The 16,390-nt window shown below is 39.8% G+C and overlaps 15 non-coding genes across 15 annotated transcripts; all 15 read right to left on the minus strand.

The window, feature by feature from the left end:
- Positions 1-73: 73 nt before the first annotated feature.
- TRNAK-CUU (transfer RNA lysine (anticodon CUU)) lies at positions 74-146 on the minus strand. Its single transcript has one exon. It is a non-coding gene; the product is annotated as a tRNA-Lys (tRNA).
- Positions 147-720: 574 nt separating this feature from the next.
- TRNAA-AGC (transfer RNA alanine (anticodon AGC)) lies at positions 721-793 on the minus strand. Its single transcript has one exon. It is a non-coding gene; the product is annotated as a tRNA-Ala (tRNA).
- Positions 794-1,579: 786 nt separating this feature from the next.
- Positions 1,580-1,652, minus strand: TRNAK-CUU (transfer RNA lysine (anticodon CUU)). Its single transcript has one exon. It is a non-coding gene; the product is annotated as a tRNA-Lys (tRNA).
- Positions 1,653-3,691: 2,039 nt separating this feature from the next.
- Positions 3,692-3,764, minus strand: TRNAK-CUU (transfer RNA lysine (anticodon CUU)). Its single transcript has one exon. It is a non-coding gene; the product is annotated as a tRNA-Lys (tRNA).
- A 796-nt stretch (positions 3,765-4,560) lies between these two features.
- Positions 4,561-4,633, minus strand: TRNAA-AGC (transfer RNA alanine (anticodon AGC)). The gene has a single exon. It is a non-coding gene; the product is annotated as a tRNA-Ala (tRNA).
- Positions 4,634-5,186: 553 nt separating this feature from the next.
- TRNAK-CUU (transfer RNA lysine (anticodon CUU)) lies at positions 5,187-5,259 on the minus strand. The gene has a single exon. It is a non-coding gene; the product is annotated as a tRNA-Lys (tRNA).
- Positions 5,260-6,055: 796 nt separating this feature from the next.
- Positions 6,056-6,128, minus strand: TRNAA-AGC (transfer RNA alanine (anticodon AGC)). Its single transcript has one exon. It is a non-coding gene; the product is annotated as a tRNA-Ala (tRNA).
- A 2,040-nt stretch (positions 6,129-8,168) lies between these two features.
- Positions 8,169-8,241, minus strand: TRNAA-AGC (transfer RNA alanine (anticodon AGC)). The gene has a single exon. It is a non-coding gene; the product is annotated as a tRNA-Ala (tRNA).
- A 2,040-nt stretch (positions 8,242-10,281) lies between these two features.
- Positions 10,282-10,354, minus strand: TRNAA-AGC (transfer RNA alanine (anticodon AGC)). The gene has a single exon. It is a non-coding gene; the product is annotated as a tRNA-Ala (tRNA).
- Positions 10,355-12,394: 2,040 nt separating this feature from the next.
- TRNAA-AGC (transfer RNA alanine (anticodon AGC)) lies at positions 12,395-12,467 on the minus strand. Its single transcript has one exon. It is a non-coding gene; the product is annotated as a tRNA-Ala (tRNA).
- A 1,615-nt stretch (positions 12,468-14,082) lies between these two features.
- Positions 14,083-14,155, minus strand: TRNAK-CUU (transfer RNA lysine (anticodon CUU)). The gene has a single exon. It is a non-coding gene; the product is annotated as a tRNA-Lys (tRNA).
- Positions 14,156-14,304: 149 nt separating this feature from the next.
- On the minus strand, positions 14,305-14,377 carry TRNAK-CUU (transfer RNA lysine (anticodon CUU)). The gene has a single exon. It is a non-coding gene; the product is annotated as a tRNA-Lys (tRNA).
- A 352-nt stretch (positions 14,378-14,729) lies between these two features.
- TRNAA-AGC (transfer RNA alanine (anticodon AGC)) lies at positions 14,730-14,802 on the minus strand. Its single transcript has one exon. It is a non-coding gene; the product is annotated as a tRNA-Ala (tRNA).
- A 342-nt stretch (positions 14,803-15,144) lies between these two features.
- TRNAK-CUU (transfer RNA lysine (anticodon CUU)) lies at positions 15,145-15,217 on the minus strand. The gene has a single exon. It is a non-coding gene; the product is annotated as a tRNA-Lys (tRNA).
- Positions 15,218-15,791: 574 nt separating this feature from the next.
- TRNAA-AGC (transfer RNA alanine (anticodon AGC)) lies at positions 15,792-15,864 on the minus strand. Its single transcript has one exon. It is a non-coding gene; the product is annotated as a tRNA-Ala (tRNA).
- Between the last annotated feature and the right edge of the window lie 526 nt (positions 15,865-16,390).

Consider the following 16,390-nt stretch of genomic DNA (forward strand, 5'->3'; position numbering starts at 1 on the left):
TGCAGGTCTAATGCAAGATTAATCTCCATATTATGAGAGTCAATGCAATAATCCAGCAAAAATTACTCATTTTCGCCCAACGTGGGGCTCGAACCCACGACCCTGAGATTAAGAGTCTCATGCTCTACCGACTGAGCTAGCCGGGCTCCCACTTCAAGATGGTATGCAGACTAATTATTTTTTATGAAGGAAATCCATTCCTGGACAATTTCTGGGAGTTATTGCAGGTCTAATGCAAGATTAATCTCCATATTATGAGAGTCAATGCAATATTCAGGCAAAAATTACTCTTTTTTGCCCAACGTGGGGCTCGAACCCACGACCCTGAGATAAAGAGTCTCATGCTCTACCGACTGAGCTAGCCAGGCTCCCTCCTTAAGACAGTATGCAGACCAATCCCTTTTTGTGAAGAAAATCAAATCCTGGATATTCCTCTACTCTTGTTTTGCAAGGAAAGCCAGATTTATACATCCTTCAGAGGACAGAGTGTCAAAAAAAATAAGAGAAAATGAAAATGGAAGTTGTGAGAACTTCATTTTGAGATTGCATAAGAATTCAAATTCCTCTCACATGCTAAAGAATACCTCAACCCTTTTGATTAAACCACTTTAGTTGTTATAATGAGACCATATTTGAAAGCCATCTGTGATTTTTCTGTTCTTACTCTGCAATGACCTTGGCAATGACAAGTTAAAAATAAAATGTATGCAAATTTTATAATGGAGAATGCGGGCATCGATCCCGCTTCCTCTCGCATGCTAAGCGAGCGCTCTACCATTTGAGCTAATTCCCCTGTGTGTTTAATCTGCATAACATGAAAAAAGTAACCTTACTGCCTTCCACACTTTATTTGAAGTCCAATTGCCCATAACAGTGTTAAGTTCACTCCTAACTTATGCCTTACCTCCACTTATGGGATGTTTTACAGTTCAGGTTGGCCTGTTTACTACTCGAATATGAGTGATATTGCGGTGTGTTCATCTACACTCATACCCAAGCTAATCTTGAAGTTAAATTTCCCACCAATGAGAAACCAAGGGAGATATCATTTCTGATAGTTATTGCATGTCTAATGCAAGAATATTCACCAGATTATGAGAGTCAATGCAATAATCCAGCAAAAATTACTAATTTTCGCCCAACGTGGGGCTCGATCCCACAACCCTGAGATTAAGAGTCTCATGCTCTACCGACTGAGCTAGCCAGGCTCCCACTTCAAGATGGTATGCAGACTAATCATTTTTTATGAAGGAAATCCATTCCTGGACAATTTTTGGGAGTTATTGCAGGTCTAATGCAAGATTAATCTCCATATTATGAGAGTCAATGCAATAATCCAGCAAAAATTACTCATTTTCGCCCAATGTGGGGCTCGAACCCACGACCCTGAGATTAAGAGTCTCATGCTCTACCGACTGAGCTAGCCGGGCTCCCACTTCAAGATGGTATGCAGACTAATTATTTTTTATGAAGGAAATCCATTCCTGGACAATTTCTGGGAGTTATTGCAGGTCTAATGCAAGATTAATCTCCATATTATGAGAGTCAAAGCAATATTCAGGCAAAAATTACTCGTTTTCGCCCAACGTGGGGCTCGAACCCACGACCCTGAGATTAAGAGTCTCATGCTCTACCGACTGAGCTAGCCGGGCTCCCTCCTTAAGACAGTATGCAGACCAATCCCTTTTTGTGAAGAAAATGAAATCCTGGATATTCCTCTACTCTTGTTTTGCAAGGAAAGCCAGATTTATACATCCTTCAGAGGACAGAGCGTCAAAAAAAATAAGAGAAAATGAAAACGGAAGTTGTGAGAACTTCATTTTGAGATTGCATAAGAATTCAAATTCCTCTCACATGCTAAAGAATACCTGAACCCTTTTGATTAAACCACTTTAGTTGTTATAATGAGACCATATTTGAAAGCCATCTGTGATTTTTCTGTTCTTACTCCGCAATGACCTTGGCAATGACAAGTTAAAAAAAAAATGTACGCAAATTTTATAATGGAGAATGAGGGCATCGATCCCGCTACCTCTCGCATGCTAAGCGAGCGCTCTCCCATTTGAGCTAATTCCCCTATGTGTTTAATCTGCATAACATAAAAAAGTAACCTCACTGCCATCCACACTTTATTTGAAGTCCAATTGCCCATAACAGTGTTCAGTTCACTCCTAACTTATGCCTTACCTCCACTTATGGGATGTTTTACAGTTCAGGTTGGCCTGTTTACTACTCGAATATGAGTGATATTGTGGTGTGTTCATCTAGACTCATACCCTACCTAATCTTGAAGTTAAATTTCCCACCAATGAGAAACCAAGGGAGATACCATTTTTGATAGTTATTGCATGTCTAATGCAAGAATAATCACCAGATTATGAGAGTCCAGCAAAAATTACTCATTTTCCCCCAAAGTAGGGGCTCAAACCCACGACCCTGAGATTAAGAGTCTCATGCTCTACTGACTGAGCTAGCCGGGCTCCCACTTCAAGATGGTATGCAGACTAATCATTTTTTATGAAGGAAATCCATTCCTGGACAATTTTTGGGAGTTATTGCATGTCTAATGCAAGATTAATCTCCATATTATGAGAGTCAATGCAATATTCAGGCAAAAATTACTCGTTTTCGCCCAACGTGGGGCTCAAACCCATGACCCTGAGATTAAGAGTCTCATGCTCTACCGACGGAGCTAGCCGGGCTCCCTCCTTAAAACAGTATGCAGACCAATCCCTTTTTGTGAAGAAAATCAAATCCTGGATATTCCTCTACTCTTGTTTTGCAAGGAAAGCCAGACTTATACATCATTCAGAGGACAGAGTGTCAAAAAAAATAAGAGAAAATGAAAACGGAAGTTGTGAGAACTTCATTTTGAGATTGCATAAGAATTCAAATTCCTCTCACATGCTAAAGAATACCTGAACCCTTTTGATTAAACCACTTTAGTTGTTATAATGAGACCATATTTGAAAGCCATCTGTGATTTTTCTGTTCTTACTCTGCAATGACCTTGGCAATGACAAGTTAAAAATAAAATGTATGCAAATTTTATAACGGAGAATGCGGGCATCGATCCCGCTACCTCTCGCATGCTAAGCGAGCACTCTACCATTTGAGCTAATTCCCCTGTGTGTTTAATCTGCATAACATGAAAAAAGTAACCTCACTGCCTTCCACACTTTATTTGAAGTCCAATTGCCCATAACAGTGTTAAGTTCACTCCTAACTTATGTCTTACCTCCACTTATGGGATGTTTTACAGTTCAGGTTGGCCTGTTTACTACTCGAATATGAGTGATATTGCGGTGTGTTCATCTAGACTCATACCCTACCTAATCTTGAAGTTAAATTTCCCACCAATGAGAAACCAAGGGAGATACCATTTTTGATAGTTATTGCATGTCTAATGCAAGAATATTCACCAGATTATGAGAGTCAATGCAATAATCCAGCAAAAATTACTCATTTTCGCCTAACGTGGGGCTCGAACCCACGACCCTGAGATTAAGAGTCTCATGCTCTACCGACTGAGCTAGCCGGGCTCCCACTTCAAGATGGTATGCAGACTAATCATTTTTTATGAAGGAAATCTATTCCTGGACAATTTTTGGGAGTTATTGCATGTCTAATGCAAGATTAATCTCCATATTATGAGAGTCAATGCAATATTCAGGCAAAAATTACTCGTTTTCGCCCAACGTGGGGCTCGAACCCACGACCCTGAGATTAAGAGTCTCATGCTCTACCGACTGAGCTAGCCGGGCTCCCACTTCAAGATGGTATGCAGACTAATCATTTTTTAAGAAGGAAATCCATTCCTGGACAATTTTTGGGAGTTATTGCAGGTCTAATGCAAGATTAATCTCCATATTATGAGAGTCAATGCAATAATCCAGCAAAAATTACTCATTTTCGCCCAACGTGGGGCTCGAACCCGCGACCCTGAGATTAAGAGTCTCATGCTCTACCGACTGAGCTAGCCGGGCTCCCACTTCAAGATGGTATGCAGACTAATTATTTTTTATGAAGGAAATCCATTCCTGGACAATTTCTGGGAGTTATTGCAGGTCTAATGCAAGATTAATCTCCATATTATGAGAGTCAATGCAATATTCAGGCAAAAATTACTCTTTTTCGCCCAACGTGGGGCTCGAATCCACGACCCTGAGATTAAGAGTCTCATGCTCTACCGACTGAGCTAGCCAGGCTCCCTCCTTAAGACAGTATGCAGACCAATCCCTTTTTGTGAAGAAAATCAAATCCTGGATATTCCTCTACTCTTGTTTTGCAAGGAAAGCCAGATTTATACATCCTTCAGAGGACAGAGTGTCAAAAAAAATAAGAGAAAATGAAAATGGAAGTTGTGAGAACTTCATTTTGAGATTGCATAAGAATTCAAATTCCTCTCACATGCTAAAGAATACCTCAACCCTTTTGATTAAACCACTTTAGTTGTTATAATGAGACCATATTTGAAAGCCATCTGTGATTTTTCTGTTCTTACTCTGCAATGACCTTGGCAATGACAAGTTAAAAATAAAATGTATGCAAATTTTATAATGGAGAATGCGGGCATCGATCCCGCTTCCTCTCGCATGCTAAGCGAGCGCTCTACCATTTGAGCTAATTCCCCTGTGTGTTTAATCTGCATAACATGAAAAAAGTAACCTTACTGCCTTCCACACTTTATTTGAAGTCCAATTGCCCATAACAGTGTTAAGTTCACTCCTAACTTATGCCTTACCTCCACTTATGGGATGTTTTACAGTTCAGGTTGGCCTGTTTACTACTCGAATATGAGTGATATTGCGGTGTGTTCATCTAGACTCATACCCAAGCTAATCTTGAAGTTAAATTTCCCACCAATGAGAAACCAAGGGAGATACCATTTTTGATAGTTATTGCATGTCTAATGCAAGAATAATCACCAGATTATGAGAGTCCAGCAAAAATTACTCATTTTCCCCCAAAGTAGGGGCTCAAACCCACGACCCTGAGATTAAGAGTCTCATGCTCTACTGACTGAGCTAGCCGGGCTCCCACTTCAAGATGGTATGCAGACTAATCATTTTTTATGAAGGAAATCCATTCCTGGACAATTTTTGGGAGTTATTGCATGTCTAATGCAAGATTAATCTCCATATTATGAGAGTCAATGCAATATTCAGGCAAAAATTACTCGTTTTCGCCCAACGTGGGGCTCGAACCCACGACCCTGAGATTAAGAGTCTCATGCTCTACCGACTGAGCTAGCCGGGCTCCCACTTCAAGATGGTATGCAGACTAATCATTTTTTAAGAAGGAAATCCATTCCTGGACAATTTTTGGGAGTTATTGCAGGTCTAATGCAAGATTAATCTCCATATTATGAGAGTCAATGCAATAATCCAGCAAAAATTACTCATTTTCGCCCAACGTGGGGCTCGAACCCGCGACCCTGAGATTAAGAGTCTCATGCTCTACCGACTGAGCTAGCCGGGCTCCCACTTCAAGATGGTATGCAGACTAATTATTTTTTATGAAGGAAATCCATTCCTGGACAATTTCTGGGAGTTATTGCAGGTCTAATGCAAGATTAATCTCCATATTATGAGAGTCAATGCAATATTCAGGCAAAAATTACTCTTTTTCGCCCAACGTGGGGCTCGAATCCACGACCCTGAGATTAAGAGTCTCATGCTCTACCGACTGAGCTAGCCAGGCTCCCTCCTTAAGACAGTATGCAGACCAATCCCTTTTTGTGAAGAAAATCAAATCCTGGATATTCCTCTACTCTTGTTTTGCAAGGAAAGCCAGATTTATACATCCTTCAGAGGACAGAGTGTCAAAAAAAATAAGAGAAAATGAAAATGGAAGTTGTGAGAACTTCATTTTGAGATTGCATAAGAATTCAAATTCCTCTCACATGCTAAAGAATACCTCAACCCTTTTGATTAAACCACTTTAGTTGTTATAATGAGACCATATTTGAAAGCCATCTGTGATTTTTCTGTTCTTACTCTGCAATGACCTTGGCAATGACAAGTTAAAAATAAAATGTATGCAAATTTTATAATGGAGAATGCGGGCATCGATCCCGCTTCCTCTCGCATGCTAAGCGAGCGCTCTACCATTTGAGCTAATTCCCCTGTGTGTTTAATCTGCATAACATGAAAAAAGTAACCTTACTGCCTTCCACACTTTATTTGAAGTCCAATTGCCCATAACAGTGTTAAGTTCACTCCTAACTTATGCCTTACCTCCACTTATGGGATGTTTTACAGTTCAGGTTGGCCTGTTTACTACTCGAATATGAGTGATATTGCGGTGTGTTCATCTAGACTCATACCCAAGCTAATCTTGAAGTTAAATTTCCCACCAATGAGAAACCAAGGGAGATACCATTTTTGATAGTTATTGCATGTCTAATGCAAGAATAATCACCAGATTATGAGAGTCCAGCAAAAATTACTCATTTTCCCCCAAAGTAGGGGCTCAAACCCACGACCCTGAGATTAAGAGTCTCATGCTCTACTGACTGAGCTAGCCGGGCTCCCACTTCAAGATGGTATGCAGACTAATCATTTTTTATGAAGGAAATCTATTCCTGGACAATTTTTGGGAGTTATTGCATGTCTAATGCAAGATTAATCTCCATATTATGAGAGTCAATGAAATATTCAGGCAAAAATTACTCTTTTTCGCCCAACGTGGGGCTCGAACACACGACCCTGAGCTTAAGAGTCTCATGCTCTACCGACTGAGCTTGCCGGGGTCCCTCCTTAAGACAGTATGCAGACCAATCACTTTTTGTGAAGAAAATCAAATCCTGGATATTTCTCTACTCTTGTTTTGCAAGGAAAGCCAGATTTATACATCCTTTAGGGGACAGAGTGTCAAATAAAATAAGAGAAAATGAAAATGGAAGTTGTGAGAACTTCATGTTGAGATTGCATAAGAATTCAAATTCCTCTCACGTGCTAAAGAATACCTGAACCCTTTTGATTAAACCACTTTAGTTGTTATAATGAGACCATATTTGAAAGCCATCTGTGATTTTTCTGTTCTTACTCTGCAATGACCTTGGCAATGACAAGTTAAAAATAAAATGTATGCAAATTTTATAATGGAGAATGCGGGCATCGATCCCGCTACCTCATGCATGCTAAGCGAGCGCTCTACCATTTGAGCTAATTCCCCTGTGTGCTTAATCTGCATAACATGAAAAAAGTAACCTTACTGCCTTCCACACTTTATTTGAAGTCCAATTGCCCATAAGAGTGTTAAGTTCACTCCTAACTTATGCCTTACCTCCACTTATGGGATGTTTTACAGTTCAGGTTGGCCTGTTTACTACTCGCATATGAGTGATATTGCGGTGTGTTCATCTAGACTCATACCCTACCTAATCTTGAAGGTAAATTTCCCACCAATGAGAAACCAAGGGAGATACCATTTTTGATAGTTATTGCATGTCTAATGCAAGAATATTCACCAGATTATGAGAGTCAATGCAATAATCCAGCAAAAATTACTCATTTTCGCCCAACGTGGGGCTCGAACCCACAACCCTGAGATAAAGAGTTTCATGCTCTACCGACTGAGCTAGCCGGGCTCCCACTTCAAGATGGTATGCAGACTAATCATTTTTTATGAAGGAAATCCATTCCTGGACAATTTTTGGGAGTTATTGCATGTCTAATGCAAGATTAATCTCCATATTATGAGAGTCAATGCAATATTCAGGCAAAAACTACTCTTTTTCGCCCAACGTGGGGCTCGAACCCACGATCCTGAGATTAAGAGTCTCATGCTCTACCGACTGAGCTAGCCAGGCTCCCTCCTTAAGACAGTATGCAGACCAATCCCTTTTTGTGAAGAAAATCAAATCCTGGATATTCCTCTACTCTTGTTTTGCAAGGAAAGGCAGATTTATACATCCTTCAGAGGACAGAGTGTCAAAAAAAATAAGAGAAAATGAAAATGGAAGTTGTGAGAACTTCATTTTGAGATTGCATAAGAATTCAAATTCCTTTCACATGCTAAAGAATACCTCAACCCTTTTGATTAAACCACTTTAGTTGTTATAATGAGACCATATTTGAAAGCCATCTGTGATTTTTCTGTTCTTACTCTGCAATGACCTTGGCAATGACAAGTTAAAAATAAAATGTATGCAAATTTTATAATGGAGAATGCGGGCATCGATCCCGCTTCCTCTCGCATGCTAAGCGAGCGCTCTACCATTTGAGCTAATTCCCCTGTGTGTTTAATCTGCATAACATGAAAAAAGTAACCTTACTGCCTTCCACACTTTATTTGAAGTCCAATTGCCCATAACAGTGTTAAGTTCACTCCTAACTTATGCCTTACCTCCACTTATGGGATGTTTTACAGTTCAGGTTGGCCTGTTTACTACTCGAATATGAGTGATATTGCGGTGTGTTCATCTAGACTCATACCCAAGCTAATCTTGAAGTTAAATTTCCCACCAATGAGAAACCAAGGGAGATACCATTTTTGAGAGTTATTGCATGTCTAATGCAAGAATAATCACCAGATTATGAGAGTCCAGCAAAAATTACTCATTTTCCCCGAAAGTAGGGGCTCAAACCCACGACCCTGAGATTAAGAGTCTCATGCTCTACTGACTGAGCTAGCCGGGCTCCCACTTTAAGATGGTATGCAGACTAATCATTTTTTATGAAGGAAATCTATTCCTGGACAATTTTTGGGAGTTATTGCATGTCTAATGCAAGATTAATCTCCATATTATGAGAGTCAATGAAATATTCAGGCAAAAATTACTCTTTTTCGCCCAACGTGGGGCTCGAACACACGACCCTGAGCTTAAGAGTCTCATGCTCTACCGACTGAGCTTGCCGGGGTCCCTCCTTAAGACAGTATGCAGACCAATCACTTTTTGTGAAGAAAATCAAATCCTGGATATTCCTCTACTCTTGTTTTGCAAGGAAAGCCAGATTTATACATCCTTTAGGGGACAGAGTGTCAAATAAAATAAGAGAAAATGAAAATGGAAGTTGTGAGAACTTCATGTTGAGATTGCATAAGAATTCAAATTCCTCTCACGTGCTAAAGAATACCTGAACCCTTTTGATTAAACCACTTTAGTTGTTATAATGAGACCATATTTGAAAGCCATCTGTGATTTTTCTGTTCTTACTCTGCAATGACCTTGGCAATGACAAGTTAAAAATAAAATGTATGCAAATTTTATAATGGAGAATGCGGGCATCGATCCCGCTACCTCACGCATGCTAAGCGAGCGCTCTACCATTTGAGCTAATTCCCCTGTGTGCTTAATCTGCATAACATGAAAAAAGTAACCTTACTGCCTTCCACACTTTATTTGAAGTCCAATTGCCCATAAGAGTGTTAAGTTCACTCCTAACTTATGCCCTACCTCCACTTATGGGATGTTTTACAGTTCAGGTTGGCCTGTTTACTACTCGCATATGAGTGATATTGCGGTGTGTTCATCTAGACTCATACCCAAGCTAATCTTGAAGTTAAATTTCCCACCAATGAGAAACCAAGGGAGATACCATTTTTGATAGTTATTGCATGTCTAATGCAAGAATAATCACCAGATTATGAGAGTCAATGCAATAATCCAGCAAAAATTACTCATTTTCGCCCAACGTGGGGCTCGAACCCACGACCCTGAAATTAAGAGTCTCATGCTCTACCGACTGAGATAGCCAGGCTCCCACTTCAAGATGGTATGCAGACTAATTATTTTTTATGAAGGAAATCCATTCCTGGACAATTTTTGGGAGTTATTGCAGGTCTAATGCAAGATTAATCTCCATATTATGAGAGTCAATGCAATATTCAGGCAAAAATTACTCGTTTTCGCCCAACGTGGGGCTCGAACCCACGACCCTGAGATTAAGAGCCTCATGCTCTACCGACTGAGCTAGCCGGGTTCCCTCCTTAAGACAGTATGCAGACCAATCCCTTTTTGTGAAGAAAATCAAATCCTGGATATTCCTCTACTCTTGTTTTGCAAGGAAAGCCAGATTTATACATCCTTCAGAGGACAGAGTGTCAAAAAAAATAAGAGAAAATGAATATGGAAGTTGTGAGAACTTCATTTTGAGATTGCATAAGAATTTAAATTCCTCTCACATGCTAAAGAATACCTGAACCCTTTTGATTAAACCACTTTAGTTGTTATAATGAGACCATATTTGAAAGCCATCTGTGATTTTTCTGTTCTTACTCTGCAATGACCTTGGCAATGACAAGTTAAAAATAAAATGTATGCAAATTTTATAATGGAGAATGCGGGCATCGATCCCGCTTCCTCTCGCATGCTAAGCGAGCGCTCTACCATTTGAGCTAATTCCCCTGTGTGTTTAATCTGCATAACATGAAAAAAGTAACCTTACTGCCTTCCACACTTTATTTGAAGTCCAATTGCCCATAACAGTGTTAAGTTCACTCCTAACGTATGCCTTACCTCCACTTATGGGATGTTTTACAGTTCAGGTTGGCCTGTTTACTACTCTAATATGAGTGATATTGCGGTGTGTTCATCTAGACTCATACCCAAGCTAATCTTGAAGTTAAATTTCCCACCAATGAGAAACCAAGGGAGATACCATTTTTGATAGTTATTGCATGTCTAATGCAAGAATAATCACCAGATTATGAGAGTCCAGCAAAAATTACTCATTTTCCCCCAAAGTAGGGGCTCAAACCCACGACCCTGAGATTAAGAGTCTCATGCTCTACTGACTGAGCTAGCCGGGCTCCCACTTCAAGATGGTATGCAGACTAATCATTTTTTATGAAGGAAATCTATTCCTGGACAATTTTTGGGAGTTATTGCATGTCTAATGCAAGATTAATCTCCATATTATGAGAGTCAATGAAATATTCAGGCAAAAATTACTCTTTTTCGCCCAACGTGGGGCTCGAACACACGACCCTGAGCTTAAGAGTCTCATGCTCTACCGACTGAGCTTGCCGGGGTCCCTCCTTAAGACAGTATGCAGACCAATCACTTTTTGTGAAGAAAATCAAATCCTGGATATTTCTCTACTCTTGTTTTGCAAGGAAAGCCAGATTTATACATCCTTTAGGGGACAGAGTGTCAAATAAAATAAGAGAAAATGAAAATGGAAGTTGTGAGAACTTCATGTTGAGATTGCATAAGAATTCAAATTCCTCTCACGTGCTAAAGAATACCTGAACCCTTTTGATTAAACCACTTTAGTTGTTATAATGAGACCATATTTGAAAGCCATCTGTGATTTTTCTGTTCTTACTCTGCAATGACCTTGGCAATGACAAGTTAAAAATAAAATGTATGCAAATTTTATAATGGAGAATGCGGGCATCGATCCCGCTACCTCATGCATGCTAAGCGAGCGCTCTACCATTTGAGCTAATTCCCCTGTGTGCTTAATCTGCATAACATGAAAAAAGTAACCTTACTGCCTTCCACACTTTATTTGAAGTCCAATTGCCCATAAGAGTGTTAAGTTCACTCCTAACTTATGCCTTACCTCCACTTATGGGATGTTTTACAGTTCAGGTTGGCCTGTTTACTACTCGCATATGAGTGATATTGCGGTGTGTTCATCTAGACTCATACCCTACCTAATCTTGAAGGTAAATTTCCCACCAATGAGAAACCAAGGGAGATACCATTTTTGATAGTTATTGCATGTCTAATGCAAGAATATTCACCAGATTATGAGAGTCAATGCAATAATCCAGCAAAAATTACTCATTTTCGCCCAACGTGGGGCTCGAACCCACAACCCTGAGATTAAGAGTTTCATGCTCTACCGACTGAGCTAGCCGGGCTCCCACTTCAAGATGGTATGCAGACTAATCATTTTTTATGAAGGAAATCCATTCCTGGACAATTTTTGGGAGTTATTGCATGTCTAATGCAAGATTAATCTCCATATTATGAGAGTCAATGCAATATTCAGGCAAAAATTACTCTTTTTCGCCCAACGTGGGGCTCGAACCCACGACCCTGAGATTAAGAGTCTCATGCTCTACCGACTGAGCTAGCCAGGCTCCCTCCTTAAGACAGTATGCAGACCAATCCCTTTTTGTGAAGAAAATCAAATCCTGGATATTCCTCTACTCTTGTTTTGCAAGGAAAGCCAGATTTATACATCCTTCAGAGGACAGAGTGTCAAAAAAAATAAGAGAAAATGAAAATGGAAGTTGTGAGAACTTCATTTTGAGATTGCATAAGAATTCAAATTCCTTTCACATGCTAAAGAATACCTCAACCCTTTTGATTAAACCACTTTAGTTGTTATAATGAGACCATATTTGAAAGCCATCTGTGATTTTTCTGTTCTTACTCTGCAATGACCTTGGCAATGACAAGTTAAAAATAAAATGTATGCAAATTTTATAATGGAGAATGCGGGCATCGATCCCGCTTCCTCTCGCATGCTAAGCGAGCGCTCTACCATTTGAGCTAATTCCCCTGTGTGTTTAATCTGCATAACATGAAAAAAGTAACCTTACTGCCTTCCACACTTTATTTGAAGTCCAATTGCCCATAACAGTGTTAAGTTCACTCCTAACTTATGCCTTACCTCCACTTATGGGATGTTTTACAGTTCAGGTTGGCCTGTTTACTACTCGAATATGAGTGATATTGCGGTGTGTTCATCTAGACTCATACCCAAGCTAATCTTGAAGTTAAATTTCCCACCAATGAGAAACCAAGGGAGATACCATTTTTGAGAGTTATTGCATGTCTAATGCAAGAATAATCACCAGATTATGAGAGTCCAGCAAAAATTACTCATTTTCCCCGAAAGTAGGGGCTCAAACCCACGACCCTGAGATTAAGAGTCTCATGCTCTACTGACTGAGCTAGCCGGGCTCCCACTTCAAGATGGTATGCAGACTAATCATTTTTTATGAAGGAAATCTATTCCTGGACAATTTTTGGGAGTTATTGCATGTCTAATGCAAGATTAATCTCCATATTATGAGAGTCAATGAAATATTCAGGCAAAAATTACTCTTTTTCGCCCAACGTGGGGCTCGAACACACGACCCTGAGCTTAAGAGTCTCATGCTCTACCGACTGAGCTTGCCGGGGTCCCTCCTTAAGACAGTATGCAGACCAATCACTTTTTGTGAAGAAAATCAAATCCTGGATATTCCTCTACTCTTGTTTTGCAAGGAAAGCCAGATTTATACATCCTTTAGGGGACAGAGTGTCAAATAAAATAAGAGAAAATGAAAATGGAAGTTGTGAGAACTTCATGTTGAGATTGCATAAGAATTCAAATTCCTCTCACGTGCTAAAGAATACCTGAACCCTTTTGATTAAACCACTTTAGTTGTTATAATGAGACCATATTTGAAAGCCATCTGTGATTTTTCTGTTCTTACTCTGCAATGACCTTGGCAATGACAAGTTAAAAATAAAATGTATGCAAATTTTATAATGGAGAATGCGGGCATCGATCCCGCTACCTCACGCATGCTAAGCGAGCGCTCTACCATTTGAGCTAATTCCCCTGTGTGCTTAATCTGCATAACATGAAAAAAGTAACCTTACTGCCTTCCACACTTTATTTGAAGTCCAATTGCCCATAAGAGTGTTAAGTTCACTCCTAACTTATGCCCTACCTCCACTTATGGGATGTTTTACAGTTCAGGTTGGCCTGTTTACTACTCGCATATGAGTGATATTGCGGTGTGTTCATCTAGACTCATACCCTACCTAATCTTGAAGGTAAATTTCCCACCAATGAGAAACCAAGGGAGATACCATTTTTGATAGTTATTGCATGTCTAATGCAAGAATATTCACCAGATTATGAGAGTCAATGCAATAATCCAGCAAAAATTACTCATTTTCGCCCAACGTGGGGCTCGAACCCACAACCCTGAGATTAAGAGTTTCATGCTCTACCGACTGAGCTAGCCGGGCTCCCACTTCAAGATGGTATGCAGACTAATCATTTTTTATGAAGGAAATCCATTCCTGGACAATTTTTGGGAGTTATTGCATGTCTAATGCAAGATTAATCTCCATATTATGAGAGTCAATGCAATATTCAGGCAAAAATTACTCGTTTTCGCCCAACGTGGGGCTCGAACCCACGACCCTGAGATTAAGAGTCTCATGCTCTACCGACTGAGCTAGCCGGGCTCCCACTTCAAGATGGTATGCAGACTAATCATTTTTTAAGAAGGAAATCCATTCCTGGACAATTTTTGGGAGTTATTGCAGGTCTAATGCAAGATTAATCTCCATATTATGAGAGTCAATGCAATATTTAGGCAAAAATTACTCGTTTTCGCCCAACGTGGGGCTCGAACCCACGACCCTGAGATTAAGAGTCTCATGCTCTACCGACTGAGCTAGCCGGGCTCCATCCTTAAGACAGTATGCAGACCAATCCCTTTTTGTGAAGAAAATCAAATCCTGGATATTCCTCTACTCTTGTTTTGCAAGGAAAGCCAGATTTATACATCCTTCAGAGGACAGAGTGTCAAAAAAAATAAGAGAAAATGAAAATGGAAGTTGTGAGAACTTCATTTTGAGATTGCATAAGAATTCAAATTCCTCTCACATGCTAAAGAATACCTGAACCCTTTTGATTAAACCACTTTAGTTGTTATAATGAGACCATATTTGAAAGCCATCTGTGATTTTTCTGTTCTTACTCTGCAATGACCTTGGCAATGACAAGTTAAAAATAAAATGTATGCAAATTTTATAATGGAGAATGCGGGCATCGATCCCGCTACCTCTCGCATGCTAAGCGAGCGCTCTACCATTTGAGCTAATTCTCCTGTGTGTTTAATCTGCATAACATGAAAAAAGTAACCTTACTGCCTTCCACACTTTATTTGAAGTCCAATTGCCCATAACAGTGTTAAGTTCACTCCTAACTTATGCCTTACCTCCACTTATGGGATGTTTTACAGTTCAGGTTGGCCTGTTTACTACTCGAATATGAGTGATATTGCGGTGTGTTCATCTAGACTCATACCAAAGCTAATCTTGAAGTTAAATTTCCCACCAATGAGAAACCAAGGGAGATACCATTTCTGATAGTTATTGCATGTCTAATGCAAGAATATTCACCAGATTATGAGAGTCAATGCAATAATCCAGCAAAAATTACTCATTTTCGCCCAACGTGGGGCTCGAACCCACGACCCTGAGATTAAGAGTCTCATGCTCTACCGACTGAGCTAGCCGGGCTCCCACTTCAAGATGGTATGCAGACTAATCATTTTTTATGAAGGAAATCCATTCCTGGACAATTTTTGGGAGTTATTGCATGTCTAATGCAAGATTAATCTCCATATTATGAGAGTCAATGCAATATTCAGGCAAAAATTACTCGTTTTCGCCCAACGTGGGGCTCAAACCCATGACCCTGAGATTAAGAGTCTCATGCTCTACCGACTGAGCTAGCCGGGTTCCCTCCTTAAGACAGTATGCAGACCAATCCCTTTTTGTGAAGAAAATCAAATCCTGGATATTCCTCTACTCTTGTTTTGCAAGGAAAGCCAGATTTATACATCCTTCAGAGGACAGAGTGTAAAAAAAATAAGAGAAAATGAAAATGGAAGTTGTGAGAACTTCATTTTGAGATTGCATAAGAATTCAAATTCCTCTCACATGCTAAAGAATACCTGAACCCTTTTGATTAAACCACTTTAGTTGTTATAATGAGACCATATTTGAAAGCCATCTGTGATTTTTCTGTTCTTACTCTGCAATGACCTTGGATATGACAAGTTAAAAATAAAATGTATGCAAATTTTAGAAATGGAGAATGCGGGCATCGATCCCGCTACCTCTCGCATGCTAAGCGAGCGCTCTACCATTTGAGCTAATTCCCCTGTGTGCTTAATCTGCATAACATGAAAAAAGTAACCTTACTGCCTTCCACACTTTATTTGAAGTCCAATTGCCCATAAGAGTGTTAAGTTCACTCCTAACTTATGCCCTACCTCCACTTATGGGATGTTTTACAGTTCAGGTTGGCCTGTTTACTACTCGCATATGAGTGATATTGCGGTGTGTTCATCTAGACTCATACCCTACCTAATCTTGAAGGTAAATTTCCCACCAATGAGAAACCAAGGGAGATACCATTTTTGATAGTTATTGCATGTCTAATGCAAGAATATTCACCAGATTATGAGAGTCAATGCAATAATCCAGCAAAAATTACTCATTTTCGCCCAACGTGGGGCTCGAACCCACAACCCTGAGATTAAGAGTTTCATGCTCTACCGACTGAGCTAGCCGGGCTCCCACTTCAAGATGGTATGCAGACTAATCATTTTTTATGAAGGAAATCCATTCCTGGACAATTTTTGGGAGTTATTGCATGTCTAATGCAAGATTAATCTCCATATTATG

This window comes from Lissotriton vulgaris, chromosome 1_1 (genome assembly GCF_964263255.1).
Source record: "Lissotriton vulgaris chromosome 1_1, aLisVul1.2, whole genome shotgun sequence".
Taxonomy (NCBI): domain Eukaryota; kingdom Metazoa; phylum Chordata; class Amphibia; order Caudata; family Salamandridae; genus Lissotriton; species Lissotriton vulgaris.